The sequence below is a fragment of the Clarias gariepinus genome, chromosome 13 (assembly GCF_024256425.1).
Source record: "Clarias gariepinus isolate MV-2021 ecotype Netherlands chromosome 13, CGAR_prim_01v2, whole genome shotgun sequence".
Lineage (NCBI taxonomy): Eukaryota > Metazoa > Chordata > Actinopteri > Siluriformes > Clariidae > Clarias > Clarias gariepinus.
Window position 1 is genome coordinate 23,322,501 of NC_071112.1, and position 26,674 is coordinate 23,349,174.

Consider the following 26,674-nt stretch of genomic DNA (forward strand, 5'->3'; position numbering starts at 1 on the left):
TAAATAAATAAATAAAAATAAAAGGCATTTAAAAATCTAGCATTAAAGGTGATGGTAATAATACTTTCAGGACTGTCTTACATCTTCATATATTGGCCAAGCCCTTTTTAAAAATATCGTTGTTGTTTTTTTGTTTTTTTTAACCGGCAAGCATGAACAGGGACAGCATGTTGAGTTACAGTTGAAATATGATTTTGTAAAACAACAAACACAGCATTGGCTCGAACTCATATGACCTGTATGGTGTGATGAGGTAAAAACATTACAAAGAAAAGGAAAGTCTGGAAGAAATTAACAAAGTTTGAGACACCAAAGTGAGAACCTGTTGCCATTTCTCTATGTACAAAATTCAAGCTCATGACGTGTAAATCTGAAAAAAGACTGATTTTCACTGAATCATGTCTCCGTTAAGATTTAGAAGCTAGATTAAAAAAAAATAAAAAATGGATGAAGTAGTGGTCATTGATAGGGGGAAATTTTTTTGAAATAAATGAAAGGTTAAAGCTAAAAATAAGCTAATCAGCTTTAAAATAGATCAGTGATATTATCCTTTCATTAGCATTTCAAGCTCCTGGAGTGGCCTAGCCAGTCTCTAGATCTCAACCCCATAGAAAGTCTTGGGAAGGGATTTGGAATGACAGCCCCAAAACATCAGAGGAGAGGAGAGGAATGGAGGAATGGACCAAAATACCAACAACAGTGTGTAAAAAAACCTTGTGAAGACTTACAGAAAGTGTTTGACTTCTGTCATTGCCGACAAAGGGTATACAACAAAGTACTGAGACGAAATTTTGTTATTGACCAAATACTTATTTTCCACCATAATTTGAAAATAAATTCTTTAAAAATCCTACAATGTGATTTTTTTTTTTTTTTTTTTCTTCTTCTTATTTTGTCTCTCCTAGTTAAGGTATATCTATCATGACAATTACAGGCCTCTCTCATCTTTTTAAGTGGTAAAACTTACACAATTGGTTGCTGACTAAATACTTTTTCGCCCCACTGTATGCGCAGTACGCTGTTAAAACTTGTGGTTTATAACCTGGCTCATAACTTCACCTTTACTCAACATTCCGATTTAATTTATGGTGCAGGTTTAACTTCAGGCGAGTACTGGTTTTAGGTCCTCTAATGTACTATAGAGCAAGTTCTCAACAATGTACAGACAAAACTTTTCTTTTATTTATATAGCTAGTTATTACTGTTTCTAAAAAGCCCTGGACAGAACACAACCAGAAGCAACAGCAGAAGCTGTCACTAGACTCCCACGAGATGCGAACAACAAGCAGCGCATCATTAAAGAGCATACACTTACTTCAACTCAACTGCAGTTTTCTGCAAGTCTAATGACAAGAAACTTGCCTAACGCATACCACTTGCTCCTAGAGCTGTCTGACTTAATTCATGGTGCAATTTTGTTGATGGATTCAATTAACGAGAACGATGGGACAGTTTTTGGTCCGGCTTACAAATGTTTCAAATTTAATTCATGCAAAAACTTGCATAGGGTCCTGTGAGCCCTGATCCTGGAGCCTCTCATAGACAACTTCCAGCACAAGGCAGGAAAGACCCTTGATGGCATGTCAAACCAGAGCAGTGCCCAACGCTCACACGTACAGACCAAAATCATACACTACGAGCAACTTGGAAATAACAATCAACCTACAATGCACAGACTTTGGGCCGTCTAAGGGACTTGGAGGACCTGCAGGAAACCCAACAAACACTGGGAGAACAAGCAAACCACAAACACACACACACACACACATAGGGGGCAAGATTAGAAAGCCCAACCCTAGTGTGAGGCAAAGTTTCTAAACAAAAGCATCTCCCACATGGGGGTTACTTCATTTACAAATGGTGTCATGACCCTTAATTTGGAAGCCCCTCATTTAAAGAGCAAATTGCTCTAAACTATTCAGAGAGCAACAGGGAGGGATGACGAGTGTGCAAGTGTGTGTGTGTGTGTGTGTCTGGGAGACCAGTGTTTTTCTCCAATGTGGACTTTGGCCTTGCATGTGTCTGGACAGTGTATTTAACATCACAAAGCTTACACTGTGAAAACATTCCACGCCAAAATGATGGCTCTGCTTTCTCACAGTGCAGGAAAGACACCATCTCTAAAATCAATTGTCATTTAGTATCTTGTTACAATGAATTGATTTGCTTTATCAAATGGATGTCTGAAGGTTTCTGCTGCCTGAATGCTCTCCACTTTAACACACACACCTTTAATAACAAGTGTAGACTAGACCTCTCTGTCAATCAATAATTGATCCTATTCAAGCGCCCCCCACCTCCCTAACCCCCACTCATCTAGTACACTAGCTCACTTTAGTGCACTTGTCCTTTTTCACGACCGACATCAATCTGCTTTACGGAAGTGAATTAAATGACAAGGCCACTGAAAAGCCCCTGAACGAACGTCTAGTTATTCGGGAAATCTTTTGGCCCGGTTCCAGAGCTGGCTGTGAGAAAGTTTTTCGAAGCGTACACGTTTCAGCCTTGACAACAGACCGAGAACAAACGCTGTACAAGTTTGAAACAGGATAAGTATTAATGAAGCTGGTCAGCATCAAAACAGGCTAGGATGTTCACATTGTGACTAGAGTTACGTCCACACTATTCTGTAGAGCCGATTTAAAAATTAGAAACGGATACATAATGCAATCAGGACAGCGGCAAGAATTATAACGTTTCGGAATAAAAGACACTTTTAAAAATAGTCAGTTACTTCCTGTATCTGTTAAATGCAACCTTGTTACAAAGCCATGTTGTGCTGAATTTATATAAATAAAAGAAATGTTTTGTCTGTACATTGGTCAAAACTCGCAAAATCCTCACAAAACACAAGCGAAAGCCCGACAGCATGGCTTAGTCTAAAAAAAAGGAAAGTAACCTGAAAGAAACTGAACCTTCAAAGATGATTGGACAGATCAGTGTATGTTTATTCTTTCTGTGGAAGGTTTAAACTCAGATTGTCTCATATGTTCTGAAACCGTGTTACTAGTAACAAGCAGTCACGTGAAGCGCCACTATGAGATACAACACGGGTTGTTACTGGAAAAAAATGATCTGAGTCCGAGGCAAGGACGTGTAAAATACCCGAACTGAGACCCCAGTGTTTTGAGCTAACACACCCCCCCCACCCCCAACGGATTGCCTGACAACATAATCACTATAAATATATTTATTGCACAAACACATAAACACAATTTTATCAGACAAAACTGACTGGACAGAATTTAATAAAACCTTTGCAGTACTTGGATATCCGCCTGAAGTTTAACCTGCCCTAGTTACATAATAAAAAAAAAAAAAAACACTTAATAAATAAAACATTTCCCTTCCCACATGTTTGACTGATGGCACTTTAGTTAGTAACCTGGTAACCCAGTGTAAGTATCTATCCAGTGACGGATCTTCAAAACACTTTTTGTAAGTCGCTCTGGATAAAAGCGTCTGCCAAATGCCTAAATGTAAATGTAATGTGCCAGATTTAATCGTCTATTTCAAAATAAGCTCCTAATAAGCTACGTGCTCAATGTAAATAAACAACTACATCATTAGATATTAATAAGAAAAGATGAGCTGAATATTTTTACTAGGATTACTTTTACTGAAATAACAGCGCTGAAGTGGTATAAGTGAATTTAAATGCACTGGAGTTGTATTAAGACGAAGCTTCATTTTTTTCAATGTACTTTTTTTTTTATTTCTCATCTGTGAGTCACTCTCCTATCCCCGAACAGGTATAGTGTATTTGGCTGATGACGAAAGAAGTACAATTTAGTTTAAATAAGGGGTAAGATACATAACCTTAAAAAAAAAAATATATATATATATATATATATATATATATATTATTTTTTTTTAAGGTTATGTATCTTACCCCTTATTTAAACTAAATTGTACTTCTTTCGTCATCATATATATATATCTTAGTAATAATAAGTTAGGCAAAGTTTTTTTTTCCCCTGCAGGCAGTCATGTACGTGAGCTTCCACCCAAATAACAGCACTGACTGGATTAAAGCTGATTTATTTCTAGCTTTAACTTCGAACTATTTTTAAAAACTCTTTACCGGTCAATGATAGATACCTATACTAGTCAGCAATAAAAACGATTAAGACGTTATACAGTATAATTCTGGTAACTGTATTATATAATTGAGTTTTGCAGCTCTTGCTCCCTCCCTCTGGATGAGCACTAAAGCATCACAGGTCACAACTTCACAACTCGACCACAAGAGCTCTGTTACAATTTAAATGATTAACAGGGCGAAAGTACAGCTGTCTAAACAAATTGTAAACGTAACACCTACTAGCCAGCACGCATCCCCATCAGGTAAGCAAACAAAGCTAAGGTGAAACCGAGGGGAATCCCGTTGTCACAGGAAGTAACAAGACTGGGTAAGAGGAGGAGCGTTTTTTGCAGGTCTCGACAATCTCAGCAGCCTTGATGAGCAGCGAGACTTATACAGGCAGCGATCACTGGGCTCCAGGCAACACGAGGTTCATTAGGTTTTGCTGATATAGCAACTTTTAAAACATAGACGTTGGTAGTGAATGTATGACGCACAGCCTACACGATTTACTGGTTCGTGTGAGAAATTTGGAACGTACAAAGCAGCATTGTATTTGTGACATTAGAGGTTTAGGAATAACTAATTAACTACTGTTTTTTTAAATAGCGCCACATTAATGATTTGAGATTCGATAACCGTCATTTATTATAAAGTCAAGAGCAGGTGTGTTTTCCGTCCCTGCTGTCAGAAGTACAAGATGTTTTTGGGCTAGGGTTTAAAAAGATTTTCAGAATAAAACAACAATATTTAAAAATAAATAAATAAATAGAAAAATCCTCCTGCCGTCATTTCGAAAATGAAATATGAAGTTGTGATATTTTAAGAAGGTCATGATATTAAATCGGAGAAAACTAGAGATATATTTTTTGATATAAATAATACCTCTTCTATTTCTCTGATTTAATATAATTTCTTTTAGCATAATTTATCCATATGTGCACAACCTGGCCAAAAAAGTTGCACACACTTTTATTCATTCAGCCACCCTTAGATTTGTTTACAGCACAAAATATGGTGGATTTATGCATAAAAATGATTCCTTGTGCTTCCAGAACCACTCTAACAATTTAAGTCATGGAATATGCCCGAGCCATCAGGGAAGAAAACATTCACTGATTAGATTAGATTTTATTGTCATTGTGCCAAAGTACATGTAAATAGCCAATGAAGTGCAGTTAGCATCTAATCAGAAATGCATACGTGGCCTATTTAAAATAAAGAAAGTAAAAACGAGGGTACGAGTCCATATCTACGGAGTGAGAGTGATTAATGTACAGAAGATGCAATAACAATATGGTATGCACAGTACTATATAGTACGTCCCCTACATACAAACGAGTTCCGACCTGAGAGTTCGTTCTTAAGACCAGTTTGTTCTTAAGTTCAACAAACATTGTCTAGGTACTAGGATACTAACAAAATTGGATATACACAGTACATTACAGCACAGTGGTCTTTGGAATCGGTCAGATGGTTGAATGTTTCGTGTTTTCACCTCGCTCCATTCTCTTAATTATTTTAACTTTTGCCTCCACTGTTATAGCTCAGCCCTTTTAAGCATTAACAGATTCTTCGCTGCTGCTTTTACGTCCTGGGCTTGTACTGCATTTGCAGGGCATGTACGCTGCACACGCATGACAAAGTATGCCAGACATGTCATCTAACGTCTGCAATCAAACATGCGCAAACGTATGTCTGTACCTTTGAAAGTTTATAACTCGAATGTGCGTATGGTATGTAGAGGACTTATTTATATTATATATACACACCTTATAATATACTATATACTTGGCAAACATTTTGCAGTGGATAAGACATGGTAAAGATAACATTGTCACCAACAATTGATATACAACAACGAGTGTTGCGCGACACAGACATTTGATTATTTAAAAAACTTTAGTTACTGATGCTAGCAGTTCGGCGCCTCACAGACAGGACGGAGCAAAAAAAAAAAAAAAAAAGGTAGAGGAAAGATACATGGCGGAGGCTGCTGGGTCTTAGTGCGCGTCTCGTACTGGTATAAATCAACATCCGTGCACGCGTGTACTGTTTACTATAACACTGACCACATGTGGGCGGCGTAAAACATATTTTATTTTGTGTCTGTATGCACGTGTGTACAGCGAGCGTGTAAAGCAAAAGCAAGTCATATAAGAGACTTTAAAAAACATTGCGTCTCTCTGCTCAAGGCTTAGCCTGCTAAAACCCCTCCTACTTTCACCGACACAGACACACACTTTCTCTCTGCTCTACACTAAAACAGCTGTGATTCCGTTAGTGTGTTTTTTAAATTAAATTTGGTTTACAAGTGTTTTGGAATACAAGCGTTCCAGAATGAATTATGCTCATAATCCAAGGTTCCACTGTATGAATTTGGCAGATGTAAAGCAAACATGTCTATGTTTTTTGTGTTAGTTTATTTTTATTTTATTATTATTATAACAGCTCAAGGAGCAACATGTTTGTGAACTTTCTAAAGATTTTAGTTCTGTTTTTGAATAAAGAGTTGGAAATGAATGCTTTTCTTGGTTTTTTTTATCTGATTAATCAATTAATCTGAAAAATAATCGACAGATTAAGCGATTATTAAAATACTGTAATCGTTAGTTGCAGCCCTAGAATATATTATATCTATACATCTACACACATACTGTATATACACGCACACACACACATTATATATATCATATCTATCTATCTATCTATCTATCTATCTATCTATATATATATATATATATATATATATATATATATATATATACATATACACACTGTATGTATACATACATCTACAGTATATATGCATGCGCGTGTATATACATATACGTGTGTGTGTGTGTTTGCATATATACATATATATACATATACACATACATCCATACATATACACATGTATATATACATATACACATACATCCATACATATACACATGTATACATACATATACACACATATACACACGTATATATACATACACACATATACACACACGTATACACACATACATATACACACATGTATACACACATACGTATACACACATGTATACACACATACGTATACACACATGTATACACACATACGTATACACACATGTATACACACATACGTATACACACATGTATACACACATACGTATACACACATGTATACACACATACGTATACACACATGTATACACACATACGTATACACACATGTATACACACATACGTATACACACATGTATACATACGTATACACACATGTATACATACGTATACACACATGTATACATACGTATACACACATGTATACATACGTATACACACATGTATACATACGTATACACACATGTATACATACGTATACACACATGTATACATACGTATACACACATGTATACATACGTATACACACATGTATACATACGTATACACACATGTATACATACATATACACACATGTATACATACATATACACACATGTATACATACATATACACACATGTATACATACATATACACACATGTATACATACATATACACACATGTATACATACATATACACACATGTATACATACATATACACACATGTATACATACATATACACACATGTATACATACATATACACACATGTATACATACATATATACACATGTATACATACATATACACACATATATACATACATATATACACATATATATATACATACATATATACACATATATATATACATACATATATACACATATATATATACATACATATATACACATATATATATACATACATATATACACATATATATATACATACATATATACACATATATATATACATACATATATACACATATATATATACATACATATATACACATATATATATACATACAAATATACACATATATACACACATATAAAATACGGTGGTTGACCCCCTTTCGCCAATTATTGATAATTGATTATTTATTGATGTTTTCAGTAGACGGTTGCATCAGACAGTATTTAACTTTTCACAGTGGTGGCAGATCCCATGAAAACTGAACAATAAATATCCTCGATATTTATTTTATCTATCACTTTTAGTATTATCAATGGAAAAACGCAAGTCTCATTTTATGACCTAGGTACTTGATATTTATTGTACCTGACTTAAGCACAACTGGAAGATCTTATCTTCTCACCAGCCATTCTCAAGGAACTGAGTGTCTTTGGTCGAGTGTTTGATTCTGGTAAATCTTGTAAATGTCACATTGTAAATGGTAAAATTTGACGACAAAGAATGCAGCACAAAAGAACCCTATGAAATCTGTCATTATGTATATCTGGTGTTTCTCACATAATCAGAGTTGGTTATGATTGCATAATTTTGTGTGGCATGGGTCAAGTCCCTACTAACATAAGCGTTTTTGTTTTGACTGAAAACTGCGTTTCTTAGCCATAATTGCTACCAGGCATGAGCCACCCAGCTCTGCCATACTTCTTCCATTGTGGACTAATTGTAGTAATGATAATAACAATAATGCCTTTTCATCATCATCATCTAAAGAAGAGTGTGACTGATATTCCAGCCAGACCCATGTGGATTCCCGGACTGGTCACTTGTGGCAGGATTTCAGGGAAAGCCGAAGGGGAAAATAAAAAGCCGCCATGGATCCAATGCCGGGTGGAAAGCGAGTGAAAGATGGCAGCAATATTTATTCCCTAATTATTCTCCTGCTGCGTTGATTCCAATACTCTTCACACATGATTCACAAGAGTAGCTAAGCCCTATTTTTTTACATACCACACAGCTGGAATAAATTGCAGACAAGCACTGAAACAGTCATTTACTCTAGTAGTTAAAAACCTCTCACAGAGGACCACTTCGCAGCAAATTCTTTTTTAAGCTTGTATTTGTTTATGGGGCATTTTGCAGGCTTGCATAATATTTTGTGAGCCTTATATTAGGACTGATTCTACATTTAAAGCAATAACGGAATAAGTTTTGGGAAACAATGAAAGTAGCCACCTTCTTGAGCTAACAGTAAAAAATATATAGATCATATAACACGGTGTTCCTGTGGTGCGGTGAGTCAGAGTAGTCAGGCCGGATTGGAACTCGTACTTTCCTACAAAAGATCTCCGGCTCATTGCTGGATTTGCGTCACTGGTCTCTTTACTAACCTCTGGACACTGTATAATCTAATAGCTAATGTAACTAGGACAGTTTTTAGACAAGGAAGGTAAATGACTACACACTCATTATCTATATCGCTTTATCCTGTATACAGGGTATCAAGGGGGCTGGAGTCTATCCCTGGAGACTTTGGGCACGTGGCAGGGGTACACCCTGAACACACTACATGGCAATCTGGGGACGCCAATTAGCCAAATCTGCATGTCTTTGGACTGTGGGAGGAAACCTACCAAGCACGAAGAGAACATGCAAACTCCATGTACACAGAATCGAACCCGGACCCTGGAGGTGCAAGGGGCGACAGGGCTAACCCCTACGCCACCATGCCGCCAGTAAATGACCAGATTTAATATAATAATAATAATAATAATAATAATAAAATCTGTTCTTTGCTGTTTTTAGAAAACTATTAATTTGTTATGCAGGCCACAAATAAAACGTGACAGCTTTGCAGAACACCTTAAAGCTGTAAATACATCATGCATCACCCGCCGCATGCTAGGTTTCCTCCTTATCCTGTTTTGTATCTACAATTTTTTTTTATGCAATGCAATTAATAGTACAGGACCAAAGGGTTATTATAGGGCAGGGAAACAAGTATGTCCACCTTATCAGGTTCAGGGAGAGTGAGGGACGGCGTAATACCAGTACCAGGTGTGCAGCCCGGAACTGCAGGAATTGCGAAAACTCAGCTGGATAGATTTTTAGGCTATTCCGCCTCTTTTTCCATCGGGACGGGCGAAATGGACCAAAAATACCATCTCTGTATTTTTAGCCTATTTTCTTTAAATAGCTGCACAATATATACTTACTGGCCACTTCATTAGGTACAGCGTGAGAGTCCTGGGTTGGACCGGCTTTTGCTCCTAAAACTCCTCATGGCACAGATTCAACAAGATACTGGAAACATTCCTTTAGAGATTTTGCTCTGTGTTGATGTGATAGCATCGCGCAGTTGCTGCACATTTTTCCGGCTGCACATCCATGATGCTAATCTGCCGTTCCACCACATCCCAAAGGTTTTCTACTGGATTGAGATCTGGTGACTGTTAGGCCATTCGAGTACATGTTCACAAAACCAGTTTGAGATTATTCTTGTGACATTTGAGCCGTCGAACAGTTTAAGTCTATGCAAATTGTAGCCTCGGGTTTCCTGCTCTCAGATGACAGGATGGGACTCGGTGTAGTCCTTCTGCTTTAAGGTTCGACGTGTTATGCGTTTAGTGATACTATTTGGGGTATCTAGTTGGAACAAGATGTTATTTGAGTTACTGTTGCCTTTTTATTAGCTTGAACCAGTTTGGCCATTGTAGTCCGACCTCTGGCATTAACAAGGCATTTTCACAAAGAGAACTGATGCTCACTGGATATTGTTCCAAATCCCAGAAGATCAGCTTTTTCGGCAATACCCAGTCTGGCGACAGCAATCATGCCATCACTTAAATCACCTTTCTTCCCCATTCTGATGCTTGGTGTGAACTTCAGCAGATTGCCAGGACCATGTCTAAACGTACTTAGTTGCTGACATGGGAATGGCGATTAGATATTTGCTTTAACGCACAGTTAAACATTTCCATTTACGGAAATTATCCAGAGTGACTTACGTTTTTATCTCATTATACATCTGAGCAGTTGAGGGTTAAGGGCTTTGCTCAAGGGCCCAACAGGGGAAACTTAGTGGGAGTGGGGTTTGAACCTGGAACCTTAACCACTGAGATACTCCTGCCCTATACCTGCAGTGCACGTTGTAGCATGCTTATTTGTTTTAAGCCACATTTAAAAGCTCACAAGCACTTTTATTAAATTATGAATCTAGCTATGAAATAAAATGAGTTCTCTCTCTCTGAGAATGATCCTTTAATTGTTCTCGACAACAACAGATTGAGTTATTCACAACAATCAAAAAGTGTAAACCGTACAAAAACAACAACAGACCTACTTGCTTGGATGAAGCAGTTACGTTTTTGTTGGACTACAAAGCTCCCGCCGTGTCACAGAAAGAAAGAAATATTGATTCCATGTTGAATGCACTCTTTTATTGATGGTATTAACTATAATAAAAGACTTTATGCTGACCCTGACCTGTATAATAATGTCTGGCTAACTCTTGCCTGATCATTTCTGAAAAAGCCTGCTGCAACTTGTTTTAACCTTTGACCTTTCAGTTGTATCCTGATTCCTGTCCAGGACGCCTTCTGCCCTAATACCTCTCTCAGCTTCCTGCTTTCCTGTGTAGTGCAGTGTTCCGGCAAATACCGGCGATCATAAAAACAAACACGTGCATGACCCTGTAATTAAGAGCGAGATGAATGACTCTGTGTGTGTGTGTGTGTGTGAGTGACAGAGTTCATGTCTATACAGTGTATAATCTCTCATAAAATATCTGAAAAGATTGCAGATGTCAGTGGTTTAATTGCTATTCTTGCCCCAGAGGCAGAAATCAATCTCATATGGTGATTGTTAATGAGTAAAGCAGCAGACACACAGTCAGAGTGAGTAATTTCCCCTTTTTTTGCCCCATCACTCACCATACAGGCCAAAAACAGGCAAAAGCCACCACAATGTCCACTGGATGACTAAAGCAGTCCTAATAATAATAACAAATCTTTTTTTTTTTTTACAAAAACAGTCCGACTAAACGTGACATTTTTTTCCACAGATTATTTTGAAACAGGTTAGATGTGCGTAAGCGACGAGTTTGTTTTGCCTTTAACCAAAAGTTCCAGGTGATGGTTTGAGATAAGCTGACTGCATGAGTCAGAAGGTCGTGTAAATGGTATGTCAGTGCGAAGCGGCGTGTGTAACACCCCGGAGCCTGGAGCGGACGAAAAGCACAATTTTGCCGCGCTACTCTGCGATCTGATCTTAAAAAAAGTGAAGCCAAAAGAATGCAAAAGGGCACGGCACCCTGGTGTGATGAGTGAGGAGTAAAACATGACGTGGCACGCAGGACGCGGTGGTGGTGTGATGCAGCTGATTACTGGTGCTACCACAATGATGATCATCAAATAACAGCGTGCTGAAAAATGTGCTACTCATCCACTACAACAATTTGTATCTGTTTTTTTTTTTTTTATGAACAAGGCCTACTTTTAAAGCAGTTATAGTTACGCTTAAATGTTGTGTTCCTGTGACTTTCATCATTTCCACATTTACTTTTTAGTGATGGTTAGATATTCCGATGAATCTCAGGTGTGTATATACAAAACCAAACGAAAAAAAAAAATCAATCACTGCTTTTCGTTCTTTAAACATTTTGGTATTGGGCAGGGCTTAAATGGGCCAATCAGATTTCCCCCCTAATGTGACCTCAGATAAGAGCACACCTCTACCCTGGCTTGCTGCTCAGCTCTGCTGTTCCCTGCCAAGTTGTGGCTCAGCAGTAGCTCATTTAAACTGACACCATCATGCATTTGGAGGACAAGTGAAAAAGAGTTTGAGGTATGAACATTGCATTATCTAAAGGATATTTCAGCTGAAGCATTAAAGAACACAGTTTTGATCAATGTCGGGTATAACGTGTTACAACGAACAAATGTCTTTTTTCATGTAACGAGTAATCTAACGCGTTTGTACTCAGTTTTTTTTTTTTTATGTAATCCGTTATTCAGACAGTTGATGTAATCTGTGAGCCAGACAGCAGTCATTCCCAATTCGTTATTGTCTGTGTAAGTAGTGTGAAAGTCGACCCACAAGCCCCGCCCCCAAGCCTCTTTGAAACCAAAAAATTTAAAAATGTTGGGGGCTTTTGCACAGTACTTTATGTTTACTTGTTAAGCAAATAGTAAAATATGGCACCTTTAAATTACAAGCAACACTACTGTCAGAACTACTGTTATGTAATTCCTCACATAGTCCAGCCTAGAGCTGTGTGATTAAATAGATTATGCAATTTAATCTATCTTTTTGTTGCTCGTTTCAATTCGCCGACATTCAAAGACAAGTTAGCTCCTGTTCTGTATACTACTACCTTTATGCTTCTTTATACTACTTTAGACTATCTACTTATAACCACAATAAACAGTCATTCCCCCGCCAGCTCGCCTTTTTCACCCCGGAAGGCGTAAACTCCTCTGTCCTCAAGAAATACCAGAGCTGGAAAACTATGTGAAGCATTGTGACTCTTACCACAAAGACTCCTTCTATAAATGTTACTTAAATGGCTTCTACATATTTTACCCTATATTATACAACAGTTAGGTCCAGATGGGATGATTATTATTATTTTTTTTTATAAAAGGCATTCCAAGAGTGCTGATATAGAGTATAACGACATGGGGACATTTAAACACATGCATCACAGGCGTTCTAAGTAGAGGGTCGTGGCTATAGAAACTAGATTTTTTTTTTTTATGTTATCGGTCACGATTCTTTTATAAGCAATTAATTAATATACAAGTTTGGAATTAAGGAGAGGAAATGGTGCTGTACCTCTATAATCCTGCAGGTGGCGCACTCTCAAATTTGTTTAGAATTGTAATAAAATATATTAAAAAAAACGATATGTTAAAGTGAGATTTATAAAAATCGTGATGCAGAATCGCCATACAAATCGTGCACGTTTTATTTATTTATATATATATATATATATATATATATATATATACACACATACACACACAGTATATATACACATATATAAAAGCAATATCATACTTGAGGTAGTGCTGTATTATTTAGTATCACCGCCGCGATATCTTTGATGACCGCATCACAGGCGTGCTGATATTAAGCACAACAGCACGACCTCAAGTGCGACATTTCTTAAATATACAGAACTAACATATTAGAACAAGCTTATTGATTTCAAATGATTTAGAACAGCTGCAACTACTTCTGATCAGTCAGACAGAATTCTGGAGAGTTCACCAGCGCTGTGTTATAAATCGTTTTAAACAGAAGTGGCAACAGAGTTTCATTGCTGATTCACTGCGCAGGAGGCCTAATATCATTAAAGGTAAAAGAAGTACTGGTCTAACATAATAAGTATAAGGGAGCAGACAAACCAGGCAGGCAGGCAGGCAGGCAGGCCCCTTCTTCCCTCACAGAGAATTCAATTACTACTGATGCATTTACACATCGTCTTATTCCGAAAGGCTTTCAGACGCAATCACGACACATTAGACAAAGGACAGTTAAGGTTACGGAGGCCCAGCAGGTGAGGCTGGAAACCTGATCCCACTCAATACGAGAACAATTCAACTTCCATAACCGAAGCTTCAAGACATGTCTGCTGTACAAGAGACGATATATTAGCAGCCCCAAAACAATGTGTGTGACTTTGGCAATTATTACTAAATTAATCTTCTATGGACATCATGTCATGCAGTTCTAGTGAACACGCTCATTAATACCTTGTTTGTTTCATTTCAGCCCCATTTGTGAGGATTATTTTAGTAGCAAATCCTGGCTTTAAAAAAAATGAAATAAATAATGCACCATATCGGTGTTAAAAGAAATCCAGATTATTCGGCCCCCGCTTGCATGTCTTCGTGGTTCTCCAGGACGGCTGGTGAGAAGATACAACCTAAACATGTACGGGCAAGTACGTTTAAAAAAAAAAAAAAAAAAAAAAAAAAGTACGCAGACACTGCTCCAAGCTGAAAAGAGTCTCTCAATTCACTCTGCTTAAGCCCCATTACACTTGTCTAGTTAGAATGAAGCCTGCCAAGTGCTAACTATTTTCAGACACAGCTGGGATCAGGAATGGAAGCGGGAGCGAGACAGGAAAGCATGTGCTGTTTAGCTCGGCTGCGGTTCTGGCTTTAACCACATCGTGCATTTCGTTCCCAAAACCAGCAACACTCCGCTTGTTACCTGCACGGCCCTTCCTCCATCAAGAGGAATTAAAAGAACGCGCGTCGCTGGCGCTCCAAACCCTGTGGTCTGTTTCGGCTCTGGACGTTTTGAACAGAACTAAAATGTGAGGGATGGGGTTAGAAGACTTCCTAAATACCTTTCGAAACTGTGCTTCAGGTCATGTAAGACTCCGGCATGTACTGCTCCTAGTTACTCTTTGTAGCCTGACAAATCAATAGAGGAACGTGCCCTTTCCTGTTGATTCATTATATTTACCAAGCGAGTCCTCGGGGCATGGACACAAGACTAGAGCCATGCAAGCGAACATTGCAAACAATTACGTCAATCCTGATGCATGCATCCGCTGAATCCGGTCCGAAATGTGATCAGGGAGATTGTTTATATGCATTTCCTTCTGTGCAGCACATAAAAAAAAAATAATAATAAATAATAATAATAATAATAATAATAATAATAATATCTCTTATACAGGTCTCAGTTGGGCTCCACGGACACAAACCTTTTCCGTTCCCAGCAGCACAACAGGAAGCGAAGTCATAGGCGTTATTGAGGAACACAGGCAAATTAATCAGTGGTCACAGAGCGACGCCAGGGCGCGTTACAGAAGGGCACATTGACTTGCAAATTCATTCCGCCACACTCCCGGCTTTTCCAGGAGCGCAAAAAACTGCTGAGTCTCCTTTCATTTATGTAATCGTGCACATTACGCCAGGACTCAACTGTTATTCCGAAGTGCCTTTTAAAAAAATGATGAGAGCAAAAGGCTGCGATTATAATTCAGTCATTAGCACTCGCGGAGCATCACTCCTACTCCACATGCACCACCAGCCAAAAGTGTGGACACACCCTTCTGATTCCATGGTCTTTCCTGATTTGTATTTCTTTGTACACTGTAAAACAACACTGAAGGAATCCACAATATGCAATAATCCCGCCTGAACAGTGACATTTGATATTGAGACGCGTCTACGACTCAGGATTTTTAAACGCCTTCATAACGGCTCTAATCTGAGGTGCTGTTTGTTAACTGGCGATTTTTGAGGCTGGTACTTCTGGAGCTTTTTTTGGGGAAGGTCTTCATAAGAGCCAGTTTCATTATGGTTCTTGATGGGTTTTTGCAAAGGCACTTGACACAATACTGTTCTCGTAAGAATTTCCAGATCTCGGTGTCCAAAAATAATCAACTGCCGTTGCTGTCATTTAATTATCTAATTCCATATGTGTTAATTTATAGTTTCTTAATAGAAATCTCCAGTAATGTTCTAGAACTAAATAAGTACCACCACTTGGATTTAACTAAGCAAACAGCAAAAGCCTTCCGTTCAGATAATTACATTAGTATCAAATAAATAATTAACCCTTACTGATACATTTCTTAAACAACCATGTCCGAAAAAACATCCTGTGGTCATGGCTAAGATGTTACTCTCCTTCACATTATTGTTCTGCATAAAGCAAAGAAAACAACTAGGGAGAATGCTGAAACCACTAAAATAGGGTTAAAAACAGAAAGAGGTGAACCATCAGCGGGAGGAATAGATGAGGTAGGAAAACAAATGATCTGAATGATCCTTTAAACATTTGGTGAAATCTAATCATGTGCTATAATCTAGGGCTGAAAGGATTCCTCCACTAACTCGATTACAAAAAAATGATGGAGGCAAAATCTTCTGCCTCAAGGCTTCCTGGAATTAATCTTAAAAGCTTGCGTTATGTTTTTGCGCAATTATTAGTGACGCATGCGCTTGCGGATGCAAGCCGACAGTAAACACTGACGAAGAAGAAGCGCTTACGTCACCCACAAAGCGGAAGGAGACGCAAACTGTTAGCTGCGTATTGATTTGAGGGAGCGTTCTGCAAAATGGAAGGGAGCGATAAAAATATCAGAGAGCCAAGGGATAATGACAGAAATTGTCAGTAAAGACTTATCTTATGCTTGAGCTGTAGATTTAGAAACTTTTAGTCCTGAAAGTGAAGTTGCACAATATTCAAATGACTTGATAAAGTCAGTTGAAATACCTTTTTTTTTGTTTTTGCATCTGAGAAAAGGCTTTAAAATAAGAAAGTATGGCACTGTAATGCACTTAATTCATCTCAGTCAACGTGCATGTGTGCGTGTGTGCGTGCGTGGTGTAAAGGTGCCTGCAGAAATGTGTATACTGCAAGAGGCCCGTCCAGCATTTGGAAAATCTCCCCGTGTTATAAACAGTGACATGTAAGACTACCCGGTTACCTGAGCTGCTGTTAACTAGCAAATCGTTTGTTCCAAAAGCTAATTTTTGCTTTGATGCAAGGGGCCACACATGGTTGCATATAGTAAACCAAATCAATACCTTTAAACAGGATGTTACCATTTAACATAATACTACAGTAGATCAAGTACTTTTCATCATCTAATGGCCTGTTTTGCTGAAAAGGTGTCAGAAAAGGGGTCAGAGGGAGGAGACTGTGGACATTCATAGTGACCAATCAAAGAAGCGGAGACATCAGCCACTGTCCCCGACTCCAAACTCTCCAAAAACAACCTGAATATGAGCATGAAATATTTAAGCATAATATTCAGACGGGTGCAGCTTTTACAGATGTGCGCTTTGACACACAAGCGTGCCCTCGAAGGGGTTTGAGAGTAGCAAGCAGTACTGTAAACCTGTGCATGCTTGCATACCATGCATTCGACCGCTGGTGTTACTGCTCCAGCTGAAATCCCACTTAGATAATGCGGTTATCTCACTACTGTCTACATAGAGTAAATGAGCTGCTGTTGAGCCACATCCATCTAAAGAACAGCAGAGCTGAGCAACAAGCTGGGGTGGAGTGAGGTGGGGGACCTGGGTTATGAGGTCATATAAGGGGAGGAGGAATCAAATTGACTCGTTTAAGCCCTGGTTAATTTAAAATGTAAAAAATGGCAACAATAAAAAGTTTGTGTGGGGGGGGGGTCGGGTTGGGGGTTATCTCCAGAAACCAAAATCTCATCAGTCATCAAGCCTCCCCTGTGGTGGAAACTTGCCATCCACTACAAAGCTCTGACACACTCTGTCTGTATACATACGTGTGTGTTTTCCTTAAAAAAAAAAAAACACACAGATTAAACATATCATTCGCCTTACAACTGCATTCCATGCCATGTTAGAACCATGTTAGAACACAGCCCTAATATAAACATGCCATTTGATATACAGCTGTGACTACAGTCAGTGCCGCTGCTCTCAAAAACGAATAAACAGATTAATGTTTGTGTTTAAATACGGAGAATTCAGCCGTTATTTGGTATAATATATACGTAATAGACGGACTTGCATAACTTCTCCATATTTTAACTTCATAACCAGGCAGCCACGACTCACCTCTCTCACACACATACACACAATCACCAGATTATAATGCATTCACAGACACTCGCCGAACCATCACCGGGGCTTAGATGCCGTCATGATCAATAGACAGGATCATTTTTGTTACCTAATCCTGGACTACTTTTAAAGCTTGTGGTTATTCATAAACATATCAAATCGCAGGAGTTAGGGCCGTGTGCTTGTGAAAGCATTTAAATCACAGGACTGCCAGGGAAACGCTGCTCCGCTTTAAATAGGCACTTAAACCTCAACTGCCCCGTCATATGGTCAGACTGGATTCCTTCTCTTTCGTGAAGGTTTTTATTTAATAAAAATAAAAAATAAAATAAAAAAACATAAATGAACGTGAATGTAAAACGTGAAAATAAAAAAAATTGCCTTTTATGTTTACTACAATGTAATACGAGGGAAAACCTCAACACTAAACTATGGCTGCTTTCACACTATGCATGATTGCTTCGTACGATGCCCGGGTACAATTGCCCCCCTGCCCACTTCTCTCCCCTGCTTGCCCGCTTTTACATTAGCAATGCCCCTGAATACACTTGGACATTTACACTCTCCGATACAGTGGGCGGCAGTATGTACAAAGTTGCATGAGATCCACCATTAAGTCCACTGCTGTCCAGTTCCAGGTTTAGGTATGATATATTTTTTTTATTCAAACTGTACAAAAGTATACCAGACCATGCTCAAGTCCTTCAGAAAAGGTGATCTTGAGACAGATATTGTTTAAAACTAGAGCTGGTACTGTGAGACCCAGCATGGATATCGGGACGAAGACCAGCAGTAATATACTGGATATAAAATTCTCCTGGAATCTGATTTGAAGGTGAAATCGTTTGGACAACTGGAAATGTTTACATATAAAGAAGTGCTTTTTTTCTTTTGTTAAGAGTAATTCTATGTTTCTTGGGAGCGTTCAAGTCAACCCATGCATTTGGAATGGGCAGAATAACAACATGATTACAAGAGTAAAAATGATATAATCCCCTGCTCCACTAATGCACTCTGTGTTTCACTAGTGCCTAGATACCATCAAGGTAGAAGGTTTTCTCAGTACGCCGGAGCCATGATCAGACTGCCTGTTTTCTGTTTGAACGCTGGCCTCCCAGGAACTCCTTTAACGGCCCAAGTATGCGGAAATCGCTTTGAACAAAGTCAGGCCTATATGGGGGATGTGGAAATAACTACACTGTGTCCTCCGCAGGTTGGCTACAAGTTATCCATCGATTTTAAAGCATCAGGCGTTTCACTTACTAAATGTTTCAAATGTTTTACTGCGACTAAACCGTATTGTGCTTGAAGTTTTATGGAGATGTCAATTCGGTTTTACGCTTTCGTTCACCAAAAATTTTATAACTGGTCCTGGTTTGTCTCGTTCATATATTTATACTTTATTATAGTGATTAAAGTTATATAAAAAAAAAAAGAGGGTATTGTTTTTGTTATTTCTGAGAGACTTAACTGTAAATTTCTTTAGTGAAAATTATCCAAGCTTATTTTGAATGGTTACTGAGTTCAGCTAATATTTGAAGTTATGGTATCATCGGAAAAAGCGGTAGCGTCTCGTCCCTTTCTTTTACTATGTGCCTCGGGACTGACCACGTGCGAGTTGCTTTCACGCCTGTTTCAGAGTGAAATGGGTTTGTTTTGGCACACTGCGCATGAATGCCGAAAAGCAAAAAATATATATACACATGCATCGCCTCGAGGACATTCAGGGCTGAAGACCATAACAGGAATAAGTTAAACAAACCTTCGGCGAGGACACTAAGAAATCACAAAAATCACCCAAATAGGGAGGAAACAGACTCGGTACAAAAGAAACCAATAGATAATTATATAATTAGCTCATTCTAAATATTTTGTATCTCACATCCAGTGTTTATTTTCTATGAAACCCCAAAACTCTGTGCAGTGGTGCAGCTTTAAAAAAAAACAAATAAAAAAAAAAACACTTTAAAATGGAGAGTGAACGGCCTCTGGAACAATCGATTTTGCCTCCATGTACACAGGACAGATGCGGTTTGTCCTGAAGTGAGATGAAACTCCAATCAGCATGCAGAGCAGGTGCTGAGCTGAGAGTGCTAAATGCAAGTCATGCTCTTCACACAGGAAGAATATCCAGCTGTGATTTGGTCACCGTTTAGCGCCGAGCTCGGAGTTAAACATTTGCTCTGTACCGCAAGATAATATGACGAGGAAGGTGTTAACCGGCTGTGCTCTGCCGTGCATCTACACTTGGCAGCTGCAACTCTGGAACGACAACGAAAAGATCTACAAAGTAGAACTGTGCATCTTCGGCACATTGTGGTGTCGGCATCGCTCATTTTCTGATCGGGAAATGACTGGGTTCAGGATTTGTTACCGAACCGCATAACGTTTTAATGAAGTCCCTGTCTGCAAAAAAATAAGGCTAATGCTAAATAACATCAACTACTGCCTGGCGTTCGTCCGTACTCTGATTTATTACAGGGAGATGTAACACGGTATTGGAATACTGTAATAAGGAAGTCTAAAATAGTCACAGTGCTATTTCCAGGTTCACTGTACCCTTCGAAAACATGCTATTTCCAAGGTTCTTTATTACCATATGGTGTGCAAATAAGAGAAAACTACATTTCTGCTCGACATTGATAAACTACTGAAGGCCATAAGCGATCCTTAATTATTTTTCTACTTTCTCCAAGCGAATAATCCCGAATTTGGCGCGCCACTGCAGCGTTGAACAATATACAACATCAACCTCTTGGAATGTGAAGTCGCAAACACACTCGGATACCCCAAAATTACAGCATGATATTGTCCTGGGGCGGCAAGGTGGCTTAGTGGTTAGCACTGTCGCCTTGCACCTCCAGGTTTCGGGTTCTGTGTGCATGGAGTTTAAACCCTTAAAGGGTTCTTCTACGTACTCCGGTTTCCTCTCACAGTCCTAAGACTTCCCAAATTGTGTGTGCCCTTTGATGGATTGGCATCCTGTCTAGAGTGTACCCAAGTCTCCTGGGATACCGGTGAACCCTGATCACAAAATAAAGCAGTATAAATAAGAGAGAGTAAGTAAGATACTGTCCCAAATAAACTTGCGCACTGTTATTGCGCAATAATGACTATTCTCTAGAGGGCAAAATCAATATCCTGAAGCCGGTCACTACCATACAAACGTCATGATGAGTTCTCGAGCATCACATGTACTCGGACAAGGCGTTTTCGAGATCAGATGGAAGGAAGGAAGGAAGGAAGAAAATCTCCCTGAACGACTTGCATATTAATCATCAAGTGTGTGCACGATTCATTCTGTACTTAATGCAGAATCTTTATTTATTTATATCGGTTTCATTGATATGTTGGTTTGTTATTACTTCCAATTAACTCCATCACTCACAACGCCATTTCTTTCTTTCTTTTTTAACGCCATGTCAGCTTCTTATTTCTGATGTATTCTTTTAAAATTGGTTTTAAATCTGTGAAGGGTATAAAGCATTTGATTGTTTTTTTAGGTAATGCTTCTTTTTCAGTTTTGTCTGCTTTTACAATGCCATTTAACTACAAGCTGATAGTGGGTGAAAATAGGGATAGTGGGATTTAGGCTGCATTCAAATGACCTCAAAAGTCAGAGAATTGTGTCATTCTGTTATGTCTGTGAGTTCGAGCTACAAAGCAAAGAAGAGGGATTGAAAAAAAGGGAATACGCCAAATTGTATGAGCGAGGAAAAAAAAAAATAGTGTATAAATCATAATAATCTGATTGTCCGACAGTGACGGAAATGCATCAATATCTCTTTCTTACTTTTACCTACAAAGAGCAAAGCAGCAGCACTCCTTTGCTTAGTCCTTTGGTTTATCTATCTCAGCCAACTCTCATCAGTACACCCTGTTCATCGTTCTGTCAACATTTATGCTAATAACACCGGCAACGCCTTGCGTTCTGGAACTTCAGCTTCAATACTTGTGTGCTGGATTTCTTGTTAATACGACACTGAACGCTGTTAAAATATTCGCGAGAGGTTCAGAACCTCCGGGATCAACCTACTAATTAGTTACCGAATCAATTAATCGATACACACTACAGACTTCTTGATATATTTAGCATGTTTCACATGGAGGTTGCCTTGTGTGCATTACTAACCAGAAGGTTAAGTTCAAATCTCATAACGTGCCTTATAAAGATAACTGGACTGGACTGGATTCTGCAACACTGCCGAGCGGGCAACACATTCTTGTTAAACATTTGTGCTAAATAAAAAGAGGACCGTTCAAGTCAAACTGGAACTTGGCATCATGAGCAGGAGAATGAAGGTGTAAAACTGATTAACATTTACTGAAGACTTCGAGCACAGTACTGTGATGAACACTGCAAACGTTTTTAAAAAGCCTAAGAATAACGCTCCCAGCCGAGGCTGCTTGAAGCCCACTGCAGTCGTTTCAGCGAGTGGAACGCCTGATCCTTGAAATACAACAGATATCTTATCGCCAACTTGTGGAAGAGATGCATCTGCTGGGTAACGAGAGAGAGAGAGAGAAAGCTCTTTGCCTTCGCCCGGCACAGAAGTTTGCTAATCTGGGGCGAGTTAAAGGAATGTTCCAAGATGTCCAATCATGGCTTTGGCGTACAGAGAAAACTTTCTATCCTGATGGTATCCAAGCACTAGTGAAATGCTAGGATAAGTGCACTAGTGTGGAAAAGGATTATATATAGAGAAACCAGCATAACTGCGTATTGTTATATTGCACAATCAAAAGTCCCGGTTTGACCTGAACTCCTCTTATATTTTTTCCTACATCGCTGGCTTGGTATCATCCTTGAGTAGCAAAATGTACAATGTCTCACTTTAATGAGCTGCTAGGGTACAGATTGGCCCATATACATACTCTGGCACGCTGTATTCATGTTTCCAGAAGAATAATATGTATTAAAGGTACAAAACAATGTACATTTATTCAATCATTTACCCATGTTCTACACAGGTTATCCTATATACAGGGCCGGGGGGAAGCCTGGAGCCTATCCTAGTAGACTTGGCGGGATACACCCTGAAGAGGGTGCCAACCCATTGTGGGGCAAATAGGTATGCCAGCGCGCGCACACACACACACTCAAATACACACTAAGAACAATTTTGGAAAAAATCTCCATGATTTTGGACTAAGGGAGGAAACGGGAGTACCCGGAGGAAACCCACCAAGCACAGGACAGGAATCAAACCCTTGTCAACCAAGATAAACAACTAATAGTAATGCCAGCGACAAGGAAAAGAAATGTACCAACCTAAGAATGAATTCCCAAGTCAAGTGAGGATACACAATCAAGGGTGGTGTAAAAAAATGGGGGAGGTGGAGGTGATTCAAAAGGGCCTACTTAAATAGGAGCCCAAGGGTTCTCTCTCTCTCTCTCTCTCTCTCTCTCTCATTACAAATGTCCAGGAAAATAAAAAGCTAAAAGGTTACGAATTAAGGAAATAATTCCTCCTGGTTCCTGTAATCCACAAATTCCTAGCAAATACCAAGAGCTAACCTCAGTGAAATAGAAAGAACAAGACGAACAGTGATGAATCGATAAACTAACAGTGCACACGGATGACAAGAGGAGCTCGCTCAAATGCCTAATTTACAAAGTAAACAGCAATTATGGTTATCAGAGCTGATAACAGGTCTGGACTGTATCTCGAGGACACACTGCTGAGACCTAGCCATCACAATCATATGTTCATGTTAGGGTCAGAATGAACAGAGAAATAGAGAGATAGAAAGAGAGTGCACAATGTTGGTGGAAAAAACAAAAAACAACTTAAAAAAAAAAACAATCCCAAATCTCAGGGTCAAATCCACTTTGTACACTCACTCGAAAACTATTCACTCCGGTGTTTTAAGAGAAGAGGAAAAAACGGGCCCCGGTTTGGTTAAACAAAGGTTTGAACATTGAGTCTTTTGTTGCCAAATCGAACTGACACGCGTGTAAAATGTTATTATTTGCTCTTTGATGTGAAAGTTTCGCTCCCTTTGATGGAAACGCTTTGTTTTCTTTCAGGACAGTGTGTTTTTTGGAAACAGAACCAGACCTTATACCGCACTGATGGTCGTGAAGCTAACACAACAGGACTTGATGGAAAAGAAACAATGACACACACACACACACACACACACAACTGGTGCCACGTTAAAAGCATGTGTGAACACAAACCAAAACGCAGATCAAACAAAGAAAGAAAGAAAGAAACAAACGCGAACGTTTTAAAAAGAAGACCGAAGAGACATAAGCATCCCGGTTTTAAACTGCTTTACTCACCTTCCCACTCCCTCTCCAACAACAGCTGCCCTGCATGAGCGAAATACTAAGCAGCGTTTGCCCCTCCGCTCCTAAACACACACACACACCGCCGTCCTCACCGAAACCCATCTATCTACTCCGGCTTCATCATATCTGCACCGGAACACCGTAATCCGCTCGTTCTGCAGGCGTTTGAAGTTAAAAGTTTGCTACAAAGTTGCGACTGGGTTCCAGCTGCACCATGCAGTTCGCCGAGGCAATGAGATCACCGTGCTTTGCCGTATCCTCCCCCTGCTGGAGTATCGCGAGAACACAACGGGATTACACCGGAAACTGGAAGGATCAATGGATGAGAATGGCAAACCACTGTACCGTAAATAATGGCTCGGGATAACTACGCCACCTGCGGTGAAACCAGACAATAAAGTCGTAGCCCTGGCTCAAGATTGATTAACAAATAAAGACAAAAAATTCTAGTTGCACATTAACTTCTGTTCTGATAATATCATTGTTCTCAAGGGCTTTCTTTGCATACTGTACAGTCCTGACTAAATACTGTCTGCTATTTAGTGTTTAATGGTATACACTCTTATTAGGATCTCTTTATGCAATTACCCAAGCGACGGTGTTTAGAAAGCCGGCGTAACACCTCCAGGGTCGTGGTTCGATTTCCACCTCAGCTATATGTGGGTCAAAGTGTACATGTTCTCCCGTGATTTGTGGGTTTCCTCCCGGTACCCAGGTTTCCTCCAACAGTCCAAAGACATGCAGATTGGGCTAATTGGCGGTCCCTTGTGAATGTTAACCAGAGATCCTACCATGGTTGTAAAATTGGAATGAATACAATGGTCACTATTAACCTTCATGGTCCCTAGTTGGACTACAGACATTCCTGGATAAAAGGATGGATTTCTTTATGCAATTACCGAAGTGATCCAAAAGGCAGCACAACGACTTAGTGGTAAGTACTGTCCCCTTGCACCTCCAGGGTCGTGGTTGGATTCCCATACTTCCCAGTTTGCAAGTTCTCCCCATGCTTGGTGGGTAGCAGTCCACAGTCTAAAGACATGCAGATTAGGCAATTTGGCGTTCCCAAACAATTCACTAACATCACTAACAATATTCAAGAAGATCATATTACTAATGTAAAAATATCCTCTCTGAAGTAGCTGGCTTAATATTTTAATAGTGCTCTAAACATTAGAAAAAACATACAGTAAAACGTAATATGAGGAACAAAAGCAAATAATAGTGAGTTAATTTTTTTTTTTTTTTTACAGATTTTTAAAAGGGTACAGGATATTACTGTTGAAACCCTCTGTTAGATTGTTTCCTGCTTCAATACTTCCTTCCCTTACATTGTCCTGTACTATTACATTCTTTACTGTTGTATACCAGCCCAGGTCATTTGTTGTTCTTTGTTCTGTGTTTAATGGATCTATAGGTGGCCTGATGGTTAGTAATGTGGCCTTGTACTTCAAGGATTCTATTCCTGCCTTGAGTCTGTGTGCCTGGAATGGATGTGTTCTCCCTTTGCTTGGTGGTTTTACTCTGGGTACTTTGGTTTCCTCCCACAGACCAAAGATGTACAGATTAGGTTAATTGTTGTTTCCAAGTTGTAGTATGTATGTGTGTGCCCTGCAATAGACTGGCACTCTGTTCAGGGTGTACCCTGCCTCATGTCCTAAGTGCTCCAGGACCCCTGTGACCCAGTACACAGGATAAGTGGTATAGATGATGAATAAACGAATGGGTGTATGAAAAAAGTAATTATTTAAAGAATATTTAAGCACCTGGATAAGGACTGATTAAAATGGAGAACAACATGTCTCTATTTTAAGTGAGTCGATGTTTTATTTTGCTTTGTTGTTTTAAATACAGTATGTGCTACAGGACAGATATTAACTTGAAATTATAGCCACTATTATGATTAACCAAATCAGAGGGTTAATTGGAATATTAGTAGTTT

The 26,674-nt window shown here is 39.0% G+C and overlaps 1 protein-coding gene across 2 annotated transcripts in view; it reads right to left on the bottom strand.

The window, feature by feature from the left end:
• Positions 1-24,970, bottom strand: part of LOC128535852 (signal-induced proliferation-associated 1-like protein 1) — a 64,841-nt gene extending 39,871 nt beyond the window's left edge. For both annotated transcript variants that reach the window (XM_053509923.1, XM_053509922.1), the window contains exon 1: positions 24,724-24,970. The gene's annotated coding sequence lies outside the window, so the exon portion shown is untranslated. The remainder of the gene's footprint in view (positions 1-24,723) is intronic.
• Positions 24,971-26,674: the final 1,704 nt, after the last annotated feature.